This window comes from Piliocolobus tephrosceles, chromosome 5, assembly GCF_002776525.5.
Source record: "Piliocolobus tephrosceles isolate RC106 chromosome 5, ASM277652v3, whole genome shotgun sequence".
Lineage (NCBI taxonomy): Eukaryota > Metazoa > Chordata > Mammalia > Primates > Cercopithecidae > Piliocolobus > Piliocolobus tephrosceles.
The window spans coordinates 59151577-59170631 of NC_045438.1; the positions used below are offsets into that span (position 1 = coordinate 59151577).

The 19055-nt window shown below is 46.7% G+C and overlaps 1 pseudogene; it reads right to left on the minus strand.

Annotated features, from left to right (window-relative positions):
• Positions 1 to 2866: 2866 nt before the first annotated feature.
• On the minus strand, positions 2867 to 2962 carry LOC111538646 (annotated as a pseudogene).
• Between the last annotated feature and the right edge of the window lie 16093 nt (positions 2963 to 19055).

Genomic DNA, 19055 nt, shown 5'->3' on the forward strand with positions numbered 1-19055 from the left:
CTGATAAAACAGGTTGCAGTGAAGAAGCCAGCTAAATCCCACCAAAACCAAGATGGCCACGAGAGTGACCTCTGGTCGTCCTCACTGCTACACCCCCACAGGCACCCTGACAGTTTACAGATGCCATGGCAACATCAGGAAGTTACCCTACATGGTCTCAAAAGGGGTGGCATGAATAATCCACCTGTTGTTTAGCACATCTTGAAGAAATAACCATAAAAATGGGCAACCAGCAGCCCTCGGGGCTGCTCTGCCCATGGCATAGGCATTCTTTATTCCTTCACTTTCCTAATAAACTTGCTTTCACTTTACTCTATGGACTTGCCCTGATCCATAGACCTTTCTTGTGCAAGATTCAGGAACCCTCTCTTTGGGTCTGGATTGGGAACCCTTTCCTGTAACATTCCTAGTGTGTACATGGCCGCCTTCTTGCTGTGTCCTCATGCAGACTTTTCTCTGTGCACCTGCAGAGAGAGAGTGAGCTCTGGTGTCTCTTTCCCTACTTCTAAGAACACCAGTTCAGTGAATTAAGGCCTCATCCTTAGAACCTCTTTTAAACATTTGTGTGTGTGTGTGTGTCTGTGTGTGAAATGGAGTTTCACTCTGTCACCCAGGCTGGAGTGCAGTGGTGCGATCTTGGTTCACTGCAACCTCCACCTCCAGGGTTCAAGTGATTCTCCTGCCTCAGCCTCCCAAGTAGCTGAGACTACAGGCACATACCACCATGCCCAGCTAATTTTTGTATTTTTAGTAGAGACGGGGTTTCGCAATGTTGGCCAGGCTGGTCTCAAACTCATGACCTCAAGTGATTCACCCGCCTCGGCCTCCCAAAGTGCTGGAATTACAGGCATGAGCCACCGCTCCCAGCCTGGCCTCATTTGACCTTCATTACCTCCTTACAGACCCTGTTTCCTAATGCAGTCACACTGGTGGGTAGGGCTTCAACCTGTGAATTTTGTGGGGGACACAATTCAGTCCATTCCAAAAGTCCTTGCAGTTTGTGTGGATCCACTCGGGGGCCGCTGCCTAGGGGAAGTAGGTGAGGCAGCCTGGCTATGCTCCTCTCCTCCCTGGAGTCACACTCACCTCACAGGTCCAGGCACCTGGTCCCCAGGCTTACCCATATGGAATAAGGTGGTATTCTGCCTTTCATTATAAGGCAGATTTGTCTGGTATGGCCTTCTTTGTTCTTCCAGAAAAACACCAGTTTGCAAGCAGAAACGTCCTCAGCATGGAGGAGTGTGGGTGTGGTCACATGTTGAAAATGTGGGAGCTTGATTCAGGCAGCTCTGAATTCAAGGACTGGTTCAGTTGCCTACAGGCCATGTGACCTTGGGTAAGTCACGCAGTCTTCCTGAGCCTCACTTTTTCCATGTCAAGATGCCCCTCCCAGGGTTGTTGTGGCAGAGGCGTAGATGAGGCAGCTCTATAATGTAAGTGACCCTAAAAAGGATTCAGAAAACATTAGGCGTGTGCTAGACTATCGGTTGTACCACTGGCCCTTGATTTAAACACTGGGTCAGAGCTCAAAGCTTCTCTCACTTAGCCACGTGCTTACATAAAGCCCAACAGCATCTGTGGGGTCCATCTCCTTAGGATCCCCAAGGCACTGCTACAAATGGAACATCTGCCCGTTTTGCAGACCTTTTGTTGTCAACATTCAGTTAACTTAGAGCCACATTCATCCTCCAGGACCTGCAGGGTGGCGGACAAAGGCCGCATCCCCTGAAAAGCAGGCCCTGATCTGGCTGGACTGGTCTGAGAGCCAGCACTGGCCCCAGGTTAAGAGCAGAAGGTCCCACCACTGCCCTGAGAGGCTCAAAACTGGCCATTTCCATCCCTGGGCTTCTGTGTCATCAGCTCTAAAATGACATTGAGACCTTTGGTTCCCATGGGGGAAGGAGGGTTTTGTGTGTTGCCTAAAACATTGTCCCCACCCCCTTGATCTGAGAGCAGACCGGGAGCCAACAGACTAATCAATGCCAGCTTCACTCTCTCACTGCCCAGGCCGGACCCCAGGGAAGAGCAGGACTTGGAGGGGGACTGGCGGGCAGGATGGGCACTGGTGTATGGAAGGCACTGCTGCCCAGTGAAAGGGGTACCCCGTACGGATACACCAGCCTCTGATGGGATCTAAGTTCTACTTTTTGTTTAACTTATCCCAAGGGCATGCTCCAGTCCTAGAGGTACTGCAGCATATGTCAATGTGTGAAGTAGTCTCAGCACACTCCGATCCCATCTCCCTCCTCCAAAAACTCATTTGATATATTGTCCTCTAGTACAGGATGTATTGATACAGGAGCTAAGAAGAAATTATTTCGGCAGTTAATGAGGGTAAGAGAGTCCTTGGTAAAGTTTCCCTTTTAGTAAAAAGCAGTCCCCAAATCATTTCTTTTCTAACAAACAGCAGCCTGAAAAATCAAGCTGCAGACATAGAAAAGCAAACTAGAAGCTCACACGGGTGAATATCGGCAGCTGTGCCAATAGGAAAAGGCTACCTGGCGATCAGGCATGTGCAACATGGAGGCTCCGTGTTCCCTTCTTTGTCAACCATGTGTGCAGTAAAGGAACAGGCCACATGGCACCAACCAGATAGAGAACCCATCTGCATAATAAAATATTAGGATGGGGCAGCCAGCTTTGTGCTGTGTCAATAGCCTGCCTGCTCCAACCAATCTTTGGGTCCTATGTAAATCAGACACCATCTCCTCAGGCTGGTCTGTAAAACCCTATGCATTTCACCACAAAACCGGAAGACCCACTCGGGAGCCTCTCTTGCTACGGGAGAGAACATTTTTTTCTCTTTTCTCTTTCTCTCACCTATTAAATCTCCACTCTTAAACTCGCTTCTTGTGTGTCCGCATCCTTGATTTCCTCAGTGTGAGATAACACTGCTTCAGTTAAGATGTTAAACTGATAGCAGATACTACACTTGATCTTAGCCAAAAGGCCCAGAAGCTACTGAGCTCTCCTTCCTGCTCTGTGTACCTGGGTGAGTGTCTGGGTATCTATAGGCCTCAGTTTTCCTTGTCTGTAAATTGAGCACAATACCACGTTTTCTGCAGTATCGCAGAAGGAGTAGATGATCCATGCAGAGCACATGGTTAATATTAATATATTGCTCTTAATAAGTAGTAGTTATCATTATCTCTGCCATTGTGATGTCACTTATAGCTCTCCTGGAGATGGCTTCAGGTGTGAAGAGAACTAGACCCCAGTCCTTGGAATGCTGCAGAATTGCAGGCTGCAGAGGAAGAGGGCTGAGCACACCTGGGAATGTGGCTCTTGTGAGCTGGCATCTCCCAGCACGTGATGACAGGGTCCTCCCTGACACAGAATCCCCTCCTTGAAATTCCTGGTCACAGACACAGAACAGGCCAGCAAGGCAGGCATGTTGGCCAGGCAATGTTTTTCCTTTTGCAGTCAGCATATTTGCCTCAGGAAGAGGGGACTTTTCTGCACCCTGATGTCCCTCTGTTTGTCCCTTCACTGGAGAGCAAGCAGGTATGATTAAAGTCACTGGGGGAGGAAGGGACTACGAGAAACAGCGTTTCTCATATGCATTCCTTCCTAACCTCTACTGGACTTCACAAGTGTCCCTGTAACTCCTCCAGATTGACAAGGCTCTAATGGTACCTCTGAGACCTTGAGCCTGGGTTGTCAGCTAGGACAGGGAGCTGCCCACAACATGGAAGCCAGAAACAGGCTAACTGGTGGCCGCTTCTTGCTCATCCCTGGAGGGGGAAAAGTGAAGCAAGGATGAGGCATGGTGGGGAATCCCTGGTCAAAACTCTCTCGCCCCGAATATTCCCATTACAGGGCAGCTGCCTGGACGGGGGCGCCCTGATGCTTGGCCTGGATTGATGAGCCAGTCTCTGGTCAGCAGCCTGGATCCGCAGGATCGCGAGGCTTATCCGAGTCCTCCCTGAGACAGGGTTCTGTTAGGAAGGAGGAAGCAGACAAGGTGGGCAGGTGGCTGATGGTGTCCACAGTGCCATCATGGAAATCTTACATCTAAAGCGAATTGATTTCACCTGATGGCTGAGCAGAAGCATGTGTGGCCAGAAAAGACCCTTGTACGAGCCTGGCCTGTGCCTCAGAAAAGGATGTCAGTCCAGGTTCTTTGCACCCACATCGGTGAATGCATTGTCAGAGCTGGGGAGTGGCCTGGCAGGCTGAGGGGAGCGGCTCATGGACAAGGGCCATGGTCATCACCCATAGCTGTGATGGCACACAGGATATCTGCTCTGCCAGGAGGGGCAGGGGAATCAGCTGTGTCCCGGGTCTCTCCCTGTCTCTCATTCTCTAGCCCAGCCATTTACCCCTATTGCTTATGGAATCTCAGCCCTGGAAGAGATGTTCTATCTGCCAGGAGCTCCACCAGCTCATCTATGATCTGGCAAAGGTGCCAGAAGACAGAGGTGTCCCCAGAGGGAGCCCTAAGCAGCCAGCATCCCAAATGACCACAGATGTCTGCTTCCTGCCTGAGTGAATTTTCCTTTCTCAGAAATGCAATACCTCATTGACTTGTATTATCTTTGGAATGACAATGGCCTAACTAATAGGGAATGCATGACTTCAATAAACAGTTTCACCAACTGCTCTTTCTAAAACTGTTTTCTAGGTCAACCAGTATATGAGAAGCAGTTAATGGTTTGAGTTTTAGGAGAGAACAGGTCCTCTTCATTCTCTGCCCCAAGGTAGCTGCCAACATCTCATAAATCCAGGCTCACATGATAGCCTGAGCCCTAGGATGACCACTGGAATTTATTCCTTCTGTCTACATGGATGGATGTTGGTAATTTTCTGGAGTATTGGGCCAAGAGGCATTCTGAGGCCACACCGGAAAGAGCCCTGTGTGTCATTCACAATGTCTGCCATGTGCAGAGGAGAGAAACGGCACGGATGCCACACACTAGATATCCCAAGGCGAAGTGGTCAAGGGAGGCCTTCAGTATATACCATATATATCCCAAGGCCAGGAAGCAGGTACTGGCCAGGGACAGTGGCTCACACCTGTAATCCTAGCACTCTGGGAGGCTGAGACAGGTGGATTTCCTGGTTTCAGGAGTTTGAGACCAGCGTGGGCAACATGGTGAAACCCCATCTCTACTAAAATACAAAATATTAGCCGGGCGTGGCAGCATATGCCTGTAGTTCCACCCACTCAGGAGGCTGAGGCAGGAGAATTGCTAGAACCTGGGAGGCAGAGGTTGCAGTGAGCCAAGATCGTGCCACTGCACTCTGGCCTGGGTGACAGAGCGAGACTCCGTCTCTGAAAAAAAAAAAAAAAAGCAGCAGCAGCAGGTACCTATCTGCTGGAAGGACACAGAGTCCCACAGAACCACACCATTGCCCAGGCTGAAAGAACTACGGCGGTGAATAAACATTCCCCCTCCCTATGCCTTCCTCATGCTCAGGGACACAGTCAAGAACATTTTTCTGAATTAAACTTTCTTTCTAATTGGATACTAGATGGCATAAAGAATGTCAGTTTTGGCTGGGCACTGTGACACATGCCTGTAATCCCAGCACTTTGGAAGGCCAAGGTCGGTAGATTACATGAGCTCAGGAGTTCAAGATCAGCCTGGGAAACAGTGAGCCCTCATCTCTACCAAAAATCAAAAGAATGAGCCAGGTGTGGCACATACCTGTAGTCGCAGCTCCTTGGGAGTCTGAGATGGGAGGATTGCTTGAGCCCAGGAGATCGAGGCTATAGTGATGTATCGCTGCTGTAATTGAGACTGTAATGATCACGCCATTGCACTGCAGCCGGGGTGACAGAGTGAGACTCTGCCTCAAAAAAAAAAAAAAAAAAAAAAGTGAAGAAAAGAAAAAAAAAGAAAAAGGATATCAGTTTTATCTGTATGTGTTTTTGTTATTCTCTTTTATAAAGATTTGGGATACATGGCCTATAAAAAGAAAAAAAATCAAGACAAAGCCTAAAAAGTAGGCATTTTGGCTCCTCTGTGTATTTGCCATGGGTGTCATCTGAGAGAAAAGCTCAAATTACGTTAAACTCATGAGTGATTTGATGGCATGCAAACCAAGGAATGAAGAAATCTCGCAACACAGTTTTGTTTTCCAGGGCTGAGTTTCCCGAACAGTGAGTTAGAGCAACCCTCATGACCAAATTGGTCGGCCCTGGAATCCCAGCTGACCTGACCCAGGCTCTGCAGGGAGAAGCCTGGCCTCGGAGCAGCAGGGGTGAGGCTCTTTTTGTGCAGCCTGGAAAATAGCCCCACCCAGTCAAAGAACTAGTCAGCCATTTCCCCAAAAAAGGATGCCAGGCTGCTGGGGCCTCTCCCCAGTCAGAAGCTTAACTGAAGCCAGAGCTGGGTGGACCCTCGCCCACCAGGAATAGCAGCTGTAATAACAAGGATCATTGTGTGTTTTGCTGCTTAATGAAGCAGAGCCATTCCTCATGCATTTTGTCCTGAACACAGGTAGGAAGGAGGGAAGGCAAGGTAAGAAGGTGGCTAAGGCTGCCTCCAACCCAGACACTAGGAAATGTGGGAGAAGAGAGCAGGGGACCCAAATGTTTAAACCACCATCATGCTGGCTGCCATGTTTTAAGCAACTACTGTAAGGTCAGGGCTGTCTTCAGTTCTATGAAACCTTTTTTCATTTATGGTCACAATAGCCCTAGGTCCACTGGATGGACAAGAAAACTGTGGCTGCAAGACTGATGTTGCTTGCCCAGGTCCCATACCTGGAGTGGCAGGGCTGGGCTCATGTTGAGGCAGCCATGTTCTTCCTGCAGCACTGGGAGGTGAGCCGTTGTCTGCAATGGGGAGACCAGCAAGAGAGAAGTGGTGAAGGTCTTGTCACAAGGACGGAGGGAAGCTTTTAGCATGAGGGATTTTACTTTGAAAATGTTCAAGCTTATATGATTTTCTAGGGAGGTTTTCTTTCTTAAGGCATTACATTCTAAATTCAATGCCCTGGAAGATATTGAATAGATGGGACAAAAACCATTAGGCTGGATGATTTATGGCTTTTCAGCATTTAGCAGGAGCAGCTTTCAATGGAAATTGTTGGCATGCAGCGGACCATTTTAGAATTTGTCTCACGTTGCCCATAAGTGATTCGTGCCATGCTTCCCATGCCTCTTTTTGGGAAAAGGGGAAACAATATCAACACAAAGCAAATTCAGTGTCCAGTACCTTTGTCCTTTGCCCGTCTCTGTCATCTCCGCACTTGCTGGGCTGCATTTTACTGACCAGACAGCATCGGCTGTGACACCTGATCCATGGTCAACAGAAGGCTGTAGCTAGTGTTCTTCCAAGAGATTTAAACAGGAGTTAGCTAAGTTACTTGGTTTTGGGGGCTTTGTTTGTTTGTTTTGAGACAGGGTCTTGCTCTGTCACCGAGGCTAGAGTGCAGTGGTGCGATCATAGCTCACTGAAGCCTCAAACTCCCTGGCTCAACAATCCTCCCACCTCAGTCCCCCAAGTAGCTAGGACTACAAGCATGCACCACCACACCAGCTAATTTTTTTATTTTTTGTAGAGATGAGGGTCTGGCTATATTCCCCAGCCTGGTCTAGAACTCTTGGGCCTCAGACTCCCAAAGCGCTGCTCTTACAAGTGTGAGCCACCCCACACAGCCTGGCGAAGTTACTCTTTATCATTCCTGCTCCTTTAACAAAAGAAGCTTGTGCTCTGCCGGCCCGCCCTGCTCTACCTCTCTTCCTGCCTGGGGAAAGAGAAGCACCCGCTTCTTCCACAGCACCCACCCGTGCTCAGAGCCATGGCTCCATCCTTATGTTATTTGGTTTACTGCCTGGTGCTTGCTAGGTAGGAAGCATCCAGAAGGAAGCCAGGTTGTAAGAGACAGTCTCGCCTCTGCAGCTCCTAACACCAAGGTCTTACGCACAGGAAGTGCTCCATAAATGTTTTCTTGAAAAAGTAGGTCACGTGCAAGGAACTGAGGCTGAGCAGGGCGTGTTTAAGGATGGGCCTTCACAGTATAGCTATAGAAATGCCATGCAGGTTTGGCATGAGCCTCTTATTTTTTTTCAAAATCTTTTTTAGTTTTATTAAATGTTTTATTTTTAAGGATTTAGGGGTACAAATGCAGTTGTTTTACATGAATATATTGCACAGTGGTGAAATCGGGGCTTTTAGCGTGCTCATAACCCAAATAGTGTACAAAGAACCCAAGAGGTGGTCCCTCACCCCTCCCACCTGCCCACCATTTGGAGTCTCCAGTGTCTATTATTTTCCTCTGTATGTCTGGGGGTACGCACATATAAGTAAGAACGTGGAGTTTTGGATCTTCCGTTTCTGAGCCATTTCACTAAGGATAATGGCCTCCAGTTCTATCCATGTTGCTGAAAAAGACAGCATTCTTTTTTATGACTGAGTCGTATTCCATGATGTATGTATGCACCACTTTTTAATCCAATCGTCTGGTGATGGGCGCTTGGGTTGATTCCAGGACTTTGCTGTTGTGAGTAGTGCTACAGCTGACAGTGCAGGTGTCTTTTTTATATAATGATTTATTTTCCTTTGAGTATATAACAACCAGTAGTGGGACTGCCAAATCCAAAGGTAATTCTATTTTTCCTTCTTTGAGAAATCTCCAGACCATTTTCCACAGAGGTCGTACTAACTTCCATTCTCACCAACAGTGTATGAGCGTTTCATTTTTCCCACATCCTTTGGGATCCTCTTTGAGCTCAGATCCTATATCCCTCTTTCTGTATGTATTCTAAAAAGACACCTGGCAAGAAAGATATAACAGGCTCTATCAGCATAGAGAAATTACCCATCTATGGTGAGTGTAGAAGTCTTGAATTAAAAAATAAAAGCTAGATTGGTTTGGTGTAATTCATATGATGGGTTTAGAAGTCTTGAATTAAAAAATAAAAGCTAGATCGGTTTGGTGTAATTCATCTTAGACATGTGTGGCCAACTACTTTATGGAACAAGTGAAACAAACATGAAATTGCTTTATTTTCTCATAAACGTCTAGTCCCTTAGTGATCCTATTCCGATTCCATCTGTTGGATGACACAGGATTTTTTTTTTTCAAAGTCTTGTCCACTCCATTTTAATCCACTTCCTTGCATATCCTCGCCTCCTAGCAGAAGGAGTAGCAGGTCCCAGCCTCAGAGCCTTGGTTTGCGGAGGGGTGAGGTTCTCTGCCCAACTCCTTCTTCCTCCTCCCTTTTCTCCCAAAAAGGGAGAAGGGAAGAAGGGAGGCAGAGGAGACGAAAGTCTTTATTCAAGCACTGCCACTGGGGTCTTCCCTTGGCCATTGTTGCCTGCTGAGTAGCAGGCCCTTTCTGTGGAAGTTGCTCAGGGGCCTCCCACCCACAACACCCTGATGAAGCAGTGTGCTCTGGCCCGGCCCACTCTGACCCCGTGCCCGGGTCCTGCCCCCAGGGTGCATCCCACCACAGGTTGCCTCTTGCTCCCAGGACAATGGCAGAAAAGCTCCCGATCCACCCAGAATGTCCCCAGCCAACCATTGTGCTCACTTCTAGGTGAGAGCACAGTGGCTTCACCATGGACCCATCCTCTGCCATGTCAAGTGGGCAGCCCTGGAATGACAATAAAATAAGGTTTTTCCAGAGTGGCTCCAGAAGCAAGAAAATAGACATTGTCTCTCCCCTTTTCCAAGCTCAGGGTAAAATGGTCTCATTCTTTCATAACAATTACAGGGTTAGCCATTATGTTAAGGGAGAAGAGCCAAAAGCCAGAAAATACAAAATAACAGTCAATCCTAAAGCACTTACACATTATCTTGGAATTAAGCCAAGGATTTAAAGACAGAAGCAAACCCATTTAAACTCTGGCAGACAAATCTGACACAGGCGTGTCTTTTCCTGCCTCAGTCTCAGTCTTTCCTGGCACTGAGTGACGATAACTCAGTTAGATGCAAAATGTGCTTAGAAGAGAACTCACTGAAGATAGTGCTGTAACAGCAGAGTCGTGATTAGAGGAGAGACACACACACTGGAGCTCAGTGATGCTCAAAGGAAGGACAGTGTGAAGGTGAATTTGAGCTTCCAAAATGAATATAAAAGAGTCAAGATGGCTGGGCATGGTGGCTCATGCCTGTAATCACAGCACTTTGGGAGGCTGAGGTGGGTGAATCACAAGGTCAGGAGTTCAAGACCAGCCTAGTGAACATGCTGAAACCCCGTCTCTACTAAAAAATACAAAATTAGCTAGGCGTGGTGGCACATGCCCATGACCCCAGCTACTTGGGAGGCTGAGGCAGGAGAATCACTTGAACCTGCCAGGTGGAGGTTGCAGTGAGCCAAAGGTTGCAGTGAGCCAAGATTGAGCCACTACAGTCCAGCCTGGACAACAGAGCCAGATGCTGTTTCAAAGGAAAAAAAAAGAGTCAAGACTTGAGCCTCCTCATTCTTGGATGTTCTTGAATATTCATTAGCATGTCTGGTCACAAAGATTTGCTATATGAAATGCTATATGAATAATGAAGGATATTGTTCTCCTTTAAAAATAAAGAGCTGTCCCCTTCCGAAACACTACATCCCTAAGAGTCACAAATAGAAGAGCCCTCATATCCTCACGTCTGCTGCTGTATACTTTGTTGATTGCAACTAGAATCCATCCTTCCCTTTCCCTTTCCTAAGGGGTTTCAGATTTTCGTTCAAGTAGCCTCTCCTGCCTCATGCAGCCCATAGCTTTGGGAGAGGCAGGCCCCTCCCTCAGGAAGGCCCTGGTTAATCTAAAACAGAGAAGGGAGCAATTGTATCTCACAGGGATGGGTTTAGGTGTTGAGTATGGCATTCAGACAATCACAATATTGGTTCAGCAATGGCCTGGGACCCAGCTGGGCTTATGAGACACAAGAGAAGATTTGCTAGAGGAGTCTCTCTCCCTCTGAAGTGTGGATACAAGCTCTGGGACTGTGGGACAACATTGTCATCATGAGAGAAGGCAGCCCAAGGGGGATGCTGACCCTCTGAGAGGCAGAGCAGAGAAATAAGGAGAATCCAGGGTTGTGAAGACACCACACAGCCCGTTACCCAGCTGACTGTGAAGCTGCCCTGCCTGTGGCCTCCTCAGGAAGGCGAGCCAGAGATCCCCTTACTGCCAAGCCAGTGTGTTTGGGGTTGTTTAACAGTATACTGAGGCGGGAGGACAGCTTGAGGTCAGGAGTTCAAGACCAGCCTGGTTGACATAGCAAGACCTTGTTTCTACAAAAACAAAAGCATTCTAACTATGGTGACCATGTAATTACTTGCCCGAACCCAGACACCTTTGAGTGAAAGAGGCACTATTAATAATTATAGCAGGGGCCAGGCACAGTGGCTCAGGCCTATAGTCCCAGCACTTTAGGAGGCTGAGGCCAGTGGATTACTTGAGGTCAGGCGTTTGAGACCAGCCTGGCCAACATGGTGAAACCCCATCTGTACTAAAAATGCAATAGTTAGCCAGGCACGGTGGCACACCTCTGTAATTCCAGCTACTTGGGAGGCTTAGGTGGGAGAATTGCTTGAACCCGGGAGGCGGAGGCTGCAGTGAGCCGGGATTGTGCCACTGCACTGCAGCCTGGGTGACAGAGTGAGACCCTTTCTCAAAAAAAAAAAAAAGAAAAAAAAAATTATAGCAGGACCACAGACATAAACCAGGATTGTCCCAAGCACACCAGAATGCAGTGTCATGCTAATCTTAACTGATAGGTGTCGTCAGCATTCTCCAAGTGAATCACTTTAAACTGGAAGAAATAAAATCAGAGTTATTCAAAGGAATAAAATAACCGGATTCAGGCCCTTCTCTAATTGCTCCTCCACACTGCAGCCGGATGATCTCAAAACCCAGATCTGATTGTCACCTGCCTTGCTTACAACGCTCCAGTGGCACTGCATTTCTCTCCCTGCCTTTGTGTGGCCCGGCCTGTGCACACCCTCTGCAGGGAACGCTCTTCCCCACCGCGGCTCTCTCCTCCGACCTCCCGTCCACTCCTCCCTGTAGGTGCACCTCCTCAGGGATGCCTGCCCTTTCGTCGGAGTCAGGCTGCTTTGCTGGAGAACTTCGTGGACCGAGGTTCCTTCCCTCCTTCCCGCCCATCCTGCTTTTCAGTGCGATGCAAGCGACCAGGGATGTGTCTGTTGTTCTTTGTGGTGCTAGCACCTTCCGCGGTGCCTGGCCACATGGAGATATTCAAACCATACCATTGATGGAGTCCCAGGAATGCAACAGAAATCCTCCAAGACCCATCTTCCAAGTTCAAAGTGTCTGGGCTCAAACGGGGAGCCTTTCTGGGTCCTCGAGGGGAAACCAGCTCTTGTAAGTGCTCCTTTGGGTCCAGGGGCTGAATCCATAGCACTTTCCCATGAAGCCCGTTCCTGCTGGGCCCCCGGTTTCCAAGGCTCCCCTGCAAGGGGAACTGGGCGCCAGCGGAATTCGGTAAAACCCTCGAGTCTGATTCAGATGCTCCAGGCTATAGAGGTGAAGTGTTTTCATGTTTTCTTCCTAAACCCTAAGCTGAAAACGGGGTGATTTTTTTCTTCTATTCTCTGTTATCCAAAGGTCAAATCTGCTTCTCCAGTAATTACCTTCTCTTTTTGGTCGGTAGGGTAAAAAGCACTTCTTTTGTTATCCTTATCTGATAATAAGCCCTCTAACCACCATTTCTTTTGTGATATTGGTATAAGTACTCTAGACATGGGAGGTGAGAAAAACCCTTAAGTCTTGCCTGAGCCTGTGGTGACAGATGATCTCAAGCCTCTATTCCAGTGGCCATAGGATGCTACACCCTCTAGAATTACTCTCGTTGCATATTCACTTTTCTCTCCATGTTCTCTTGACTCCAATGATGACTGTCTGTGCCTCCGCAGCCATTTTGCTCCAGCCTACAGCATTTTTAGCAAAGCGCTTCTCTTTGTCTCTCCTGGCCTTAAGGATAGCTGGAGGCGGATGAATCAGAGCTCGGGGAAAGCAAAAGATAAGGTATCCTGCAAGTGATCCTCACTCAGTGTTTTTATCCTGTCTTTTAAAAAGTTTTTATATCCAGGGCCAGGTACGGTAGCTCATGCCTGTAATCCCAGCACTTTGGGAGGCCGAGGCGGGTGGATCACCTGAGGCCAGGAGTTCGAGACCAGCCTGACCAATATGGTGAAACCCCATCTCCACTAAAAATACAAAAATTAGCCAGGTGTGGTGGCAGGCACCTGTAATCTCAGCTGCTCCGGAGGCTGAGGCAGGAGAATTGCTTGAACCTGGGAGGCAGAGTTTGCAGTGAGCCGAGATCGTGCCACTGCACTCCAGCCTGGGTGACAGAGTGAGACTCTGTCTCAAAAAAAAAAAAAAAGTTTTTATATCTTTTACAAAATTACTACAGAGACATTTTTCAAGCCCCTCCTATGAGGACACACACACACACACACACACACTCACAAATCCTCATAAAATTCAGCACCTGAAAATACCCATCTCTCTAGCCAGTTTTCTTTAATCAAGCAACGTGAACTGCACAATCTGTCCAACCACCCTTATGTCCTGAATTAGTAACTTCTAGAATGAGCATTAAATTTATCCATCTCACCCTCGGCCCCTCTGCGCTCCTTCTAACCTCTATTTTAGCTGTCCTACTTTCTACACACTTTAGTATTTTAAGCCACCTCTAAACTCTTTTAAAAGTAGACAGGGCGCAAGTGATTTTTAAAAAATCTTTTTTTAATAGTCAGAGTTTCCTTAATCTTAGGAAACAACATTCTCTTAACAGAGTAATTCAGAATCACTTTTTTACAAATGCCTGAGCCTGAGAGAGCTGCACTGTCATCGTGAACTAATAACTTCAGGTCTGTTCCACAGCAAACTCAGTTTCTTGTCATTTAAATGTCTCAAGCTCTGGGTTTTTCCCTCCGATGCCAAATCTATCATTCAGGCTCAGCCCTTGGAGATTTTCTTCAGGCTCCAAGAAAACCAACCCCACAGAAACGGCTGAAGCGTGGCAGGCTTGTCTTGTTCGGGTTTGGATGAATATTTTATACAAAAACCTCTGGATATCCTACTAAAGTTGAGCCCAAGGACTCAAGATCAAGGGAGAAAGAGATTTAGCTCCCAATACAATCTAATCGCAAGCACGTTTTAGTCTTGGGAAGCCTCAGACCGCATCAGGGACAAGAGCCCAGGCTGAGCAGTCCCTCCCTTTGAACTATTTTGACTCACAACACTTCAGAGACCAAATATGTGGGTTTTTTCCTTGAAAACCAGTTCCCAATCTCTCAGACACCAACTGGGTGTCCGGCAATTCAATTTCATTCTGCTGATAACTTCTGGAGTAAGCACAGACCCCACTGTTTCGGGGCTTGGCCCCGTAAGACCAACTGGATTGCGCGCACCAGGTTCAACTTCAAACCACCAGTGCGTCTCACCAACTGGCTATGAAGTGGGGAGGGGTTCCCACATCCCCTCTGCAGGTTCAATAATTTGCTGGAACAGCTCACAGCACTCAGGAAAGTACTTTACTTACTATTACCAGTTTATTATAAAGGATCTAACTCAGGAACAAACAAATACGAAGGACACATAGGGAAAGGGAGGGGGCCTGGAGCTTCCATGCCCTCTCTGAACAGCCACCCAGCACTTCAGTGTGTTCACAACCCCAGATGCTCCCGAGGCTGTTGTTTAGGAGTAAGTGAAGCAAAATAGCTCGGAACAGTTTGAGCTATGAGAGATATGCAAAATGTACCAGACCCAGGGAGACCTGAGTCCCACAGCATGTAGCTGTATCTTCAGCTTCTTAGATTGTAGATCGACTCTCTTCCTCCTTGTTCTTGTTCTATAAATGACTAGGGGAGATCAGAGGCCAGACCTCGCCACTTCCAACCACTGACCTTTCTTGTAGATTAACGGCCTCCTTTACTGTCTGGTACCTAACTTAGACCAGGTGGTGCAAAAGACCCCATGACACATCTTCCATATGGAATGTTAAATATACCTTCCCTGAAAGTTAAAAACCATCTTGACTAATCAGATCATTTGTGACTATGCATTAAGCCTTATATAGAAGGATGTTCACATTCTGCTAAGTGCCCCCCGCCCCAAATTTGTCTATATAAATGATTCCAAACTTCTACACTTTGGAACATTGACTTTCATTCTTTGGAACATTGACTTTCATGCTTTGGAATCTGTGCTTCCTGGGCAGCCATCTTGAAACTTGCAGCTTGAATAAACTTTCTTTAAACTAGATTCTGACCCTTTTGATTATTTTAGGTTGACAATATCATTTTATATAAGGGGCGAGAGTATCCAAAGATTTTAGTATCCTCAGGGGTCCTGAAACCAACAGCACTGAGGACATGGAGAGACACCATAATTCAGGTCTGCTGGTAATAAATTCTTTCATCTTTTATATCTTCAACAAAGTTTAGCATTCATTTCTGAAAGATGTCTTCAGTCAATATTGTAAGATTCCTGGTTGACTTTTTTCCCCGATACTTTAGATGTTGCTCCACTAACTTCTCCCTTGCATTGTTTCTGACAAGAAATCTGCCATGAGTCTCATCTTTGTTTCTCTGTACATAATGTGTCTTTTTTCTCTGGTTGCTTTTAGGATTTCTTTTCTATCATGGGTTCTGAACAGTTGGTTGTGATGTGTCTCGTGGTTTTCTTCGTGTTTCTTGTGCGTGAGGTTTCCTTGTGTGGAGCTAATTCATTCTGTGGGTTGGTAGTTTTCAACAAAGTTGCACATTTTTCAACTCTTATTTTTTCAAATCTTATTTTTTCAAATATTTATTCTGTCCTTCCTCTCTCTCCTCCACTTCAGGGACCTTAATTATGGATTAAGCTGATTAAAGTTTCCCACTGATACAGAACAGCTGGGCTCCCGGCTAAACCCCCACCCTCAAGCTTCGAACTGTGGCCCTAAGTGAAAACAGCTGACCCTGTTTTTCCATCCAAATGTTGCTTTTTGGCCTGCCACACCCCTATTCTGTGCCCATAAAAAGACTTCAGCAGGAAGAGCAACATGAGTGGCTGATGCAAGCAGTCAGGGATGCAAGCCACTGAGCGTTGGGGATACAAGTGGCTGAGTGGCAAGCAGAAAGGCAGCAAGTGAGTGTTGGAGATTACGGATAGACGCAGATAACTTCAGACAGTGTGGCTTCAGGGAAAGGTCGCCTTCCTCCTGCATGCTTCTTCCCATACCATCCCCTTTCCAACTCCCCATTCTGCTGAAAGCCACATCCATCACCCAAGAAAATCCTCCACGTACACTACCCTTCAATCCGTTTGAGTGACCTGATTCTTCCTGGACGCCAAACAAGAACCTGGGTGCCGAGAGGACAAGGGCATGGATGATGCCACAGGCCTGCACATAGCCTGCTCCCACCAGAGAGGAATGACCAGCTGGTTCCAATGTTCATTCCCTCTGTTTCCCATGCTCACTTGCTCACACACTTCCTCTCACGAGGAGTGGCCAGGAGCAGGCTGAGGGAAACAAGCCACTCCAGTTCCAACTCACGAAAGGGGGTCAAGGTCAAAGGAACTGTCCCATCTCACCACCACTCAGTGATAGTCCATTTTTTAAATTCTTCTTTCTCTGTGTGTTTCCTTTTGGGTCTTCGCCACTATTGTCTTGAAGTTTACGAATCTTTCCTCTGAAATCTCTGCTATGATCATTAGTCCCATCCAATGTATTTTTCATCTCAGCCAGTGTAGCTTTCATCTCTGAAAGTTTATTTTGGGTCCTTTCTATATCTCCCATGTCTCTCCTTAACTATTTGAACATACAGAACACAGGTATTGTGGTTATTTCAATATCCTTGTCTGCTCATTCTAACATCCATACTAGTTCTGACTTGGTTTTGATTGATTTAGTTTTCTCCTCATTACAGATTGAATTTTTATGCTCCTTTGAATGCCTGGTAATTTTTATTAGATGCCAGACAATAGGGATTTTTGCCTTGTTGAATACTGGATATTTTTGTATTCCTATAAATATTCTTGGACAAGTTAAATGACTTGGAAACAGTCTGATTTTTGCTTGCTTGCTTGCTTTGAACATTTCTTAGGTGGGACTGAGCCATGATTAATCTAGGACTCATTACTCCTCATAACTGAGGTAAAACCTTTCTCAGTGCTCTACCCAATGCCCAGTAAAATGAATTATGAAGTTTTCTAGTCTGCCTTATGGGAACAGGTGCTACTCCTGGCCCTATCTCACTGTTTAACTAAAATATTTTAAAACAATGCAGGAGTTTAATAAAACTCAGAACTGTCACAGGTTGCCATAATTAAAAATTGCACATGGATCTGATATGTTCCATCAGCTAACACTGGCGTTTCACTCAGGAAGAGGATGGACTTTTGTTTTGAAAATACCTTGACAGGTCACTGTAGCTGGGAGGTGAGGCTTCGACAGTTTGTCTGGAAGGCAGCAGTGAAAAAAGAAAGCCAAAATGGTCTGCATAAGAGGTTAGGAGAAATCAGGGTATGGTGGAGGAAAGTGAATTAATCAAGGGGAAAAGTCGAGGGAAGGGAGACAGGAGGCCAGATTGTTCCTGGAATCGAGCCGGGGCTGGCTGTGTTTTCTTGTGGCCCAATAACGAGAAGCAGACAAACTAGGGAAGAAGAGAATTTTCTTGTAGTAACCGGATACAGGGAGAAGGTCAGAGATAATTCCACTAGACCAACTCAAAGTGCTGCAGTTTTCTTAGTGCTTATATAGATTGGGGTCATGTGCCTATGTGCGGTATCGCATTCACCTAAGTCTACGTAACTAATTTTGTTTCAACTAGAAGGTCAGAGGCCAAAAAATGCTTTCTAAGTCTGATCAAGCTGTGAGGGCTCCAGTACCTTAAGGCCTGTCCCCTAAATTCTAGTTAATGAGGACTGTAGTACCAGAGTGATTATTCCTATCTTATCTCATTTGCAGTTTGGTCCAGAGAGCTGCCTTAAACTCTCCCATAAATCTCTTCAAACAGCTGCCTCAGTTACCTTGACTCGTCTCAGACTTTGTTGACCCGAGATGGGTCCTGGCACGAGGAATGTAAAGCTGTCTCCATTATCTTGGCTTGCTCCAGGTTTGGGAGAAGCCTGTGTAGGATGTGTGTTTCATTTCTGGCTTTGATGTCTGGCATCAATTTCCCTGGGTTTAATTATTAGCTTAATGTTGAAGCAGTGCTGTGGAAATTTGTCTGTGTAGCTGGGGTGCTACGCAGGCCTGTTTGTGTGATTGTCAGGGAGAACTGACCTGCCACAAGCTGGCCCAGAAGCAGGGAGAGATATAGGCAGTGAAATAGAAACTCTTAATGAGAAAAGCAGGGGTGTCTAATATTCAATTTTAGATTTGATTCATATTTAACTTTAGACTGAGATTCAGACACAGTGGTGTAAATCTCTCCATGGCCTCAAATTGTTGGTAAAATTCAGCTATTTGTGCAGCCTTGGTCGATGGCATGTCAAAAAATGAAATTATCAAAGTCATGGCCAGTTAGGTCAGTGAGGTGCAAGTGGGGATGAAGAGATGTTCCATTAGCTGAGTTGATTTTGCAGAATCAGGATTTCAGAGCTGGGGGTGACCTGGAAAAATGTACTACATATGCCCTTCACCCTGTGAATCCCCCAAAGAGTCTGAAAGGAACTCTAGGTCTCCAAGGACACCTGGGATGGAGGTTTGAGTCAATTTCACTCAAAACCCAAAGGACAGGGTCAACTTCAGTTGGCATGTCAATTAAGTATGATTAATTCTCAAACTGGTGACATCAGCAATGGGTGGTAAGCATTCAGAAGGGAGTCTGTCAAGAGGACCTGGTTCAGTTGCCTTAAACATGTGTCAGAAATTGACTTCGACCTTTGCCTTCGCATCTCCCCTTGAGATAATGGGCTTTTGCACTCCAGTGTGTAAATTCATGATGTTATCTGTTCTCTACAACAAATGTGACATCATGGTACAGCCCAGAAGCAATGTTATCTTTTTCCCCCTCAAGGTTAGATTGTCCCTACGATTCCTTGCTCCAGTGGCAGAGCTGCAGAGGGATTGGCTGAGGTTTGCTTTGAGTGTCATATTGCTATTTACAGCAGGTGAGACAGTTCCTTCTAAAAGGGACCTCTGTTATCTCC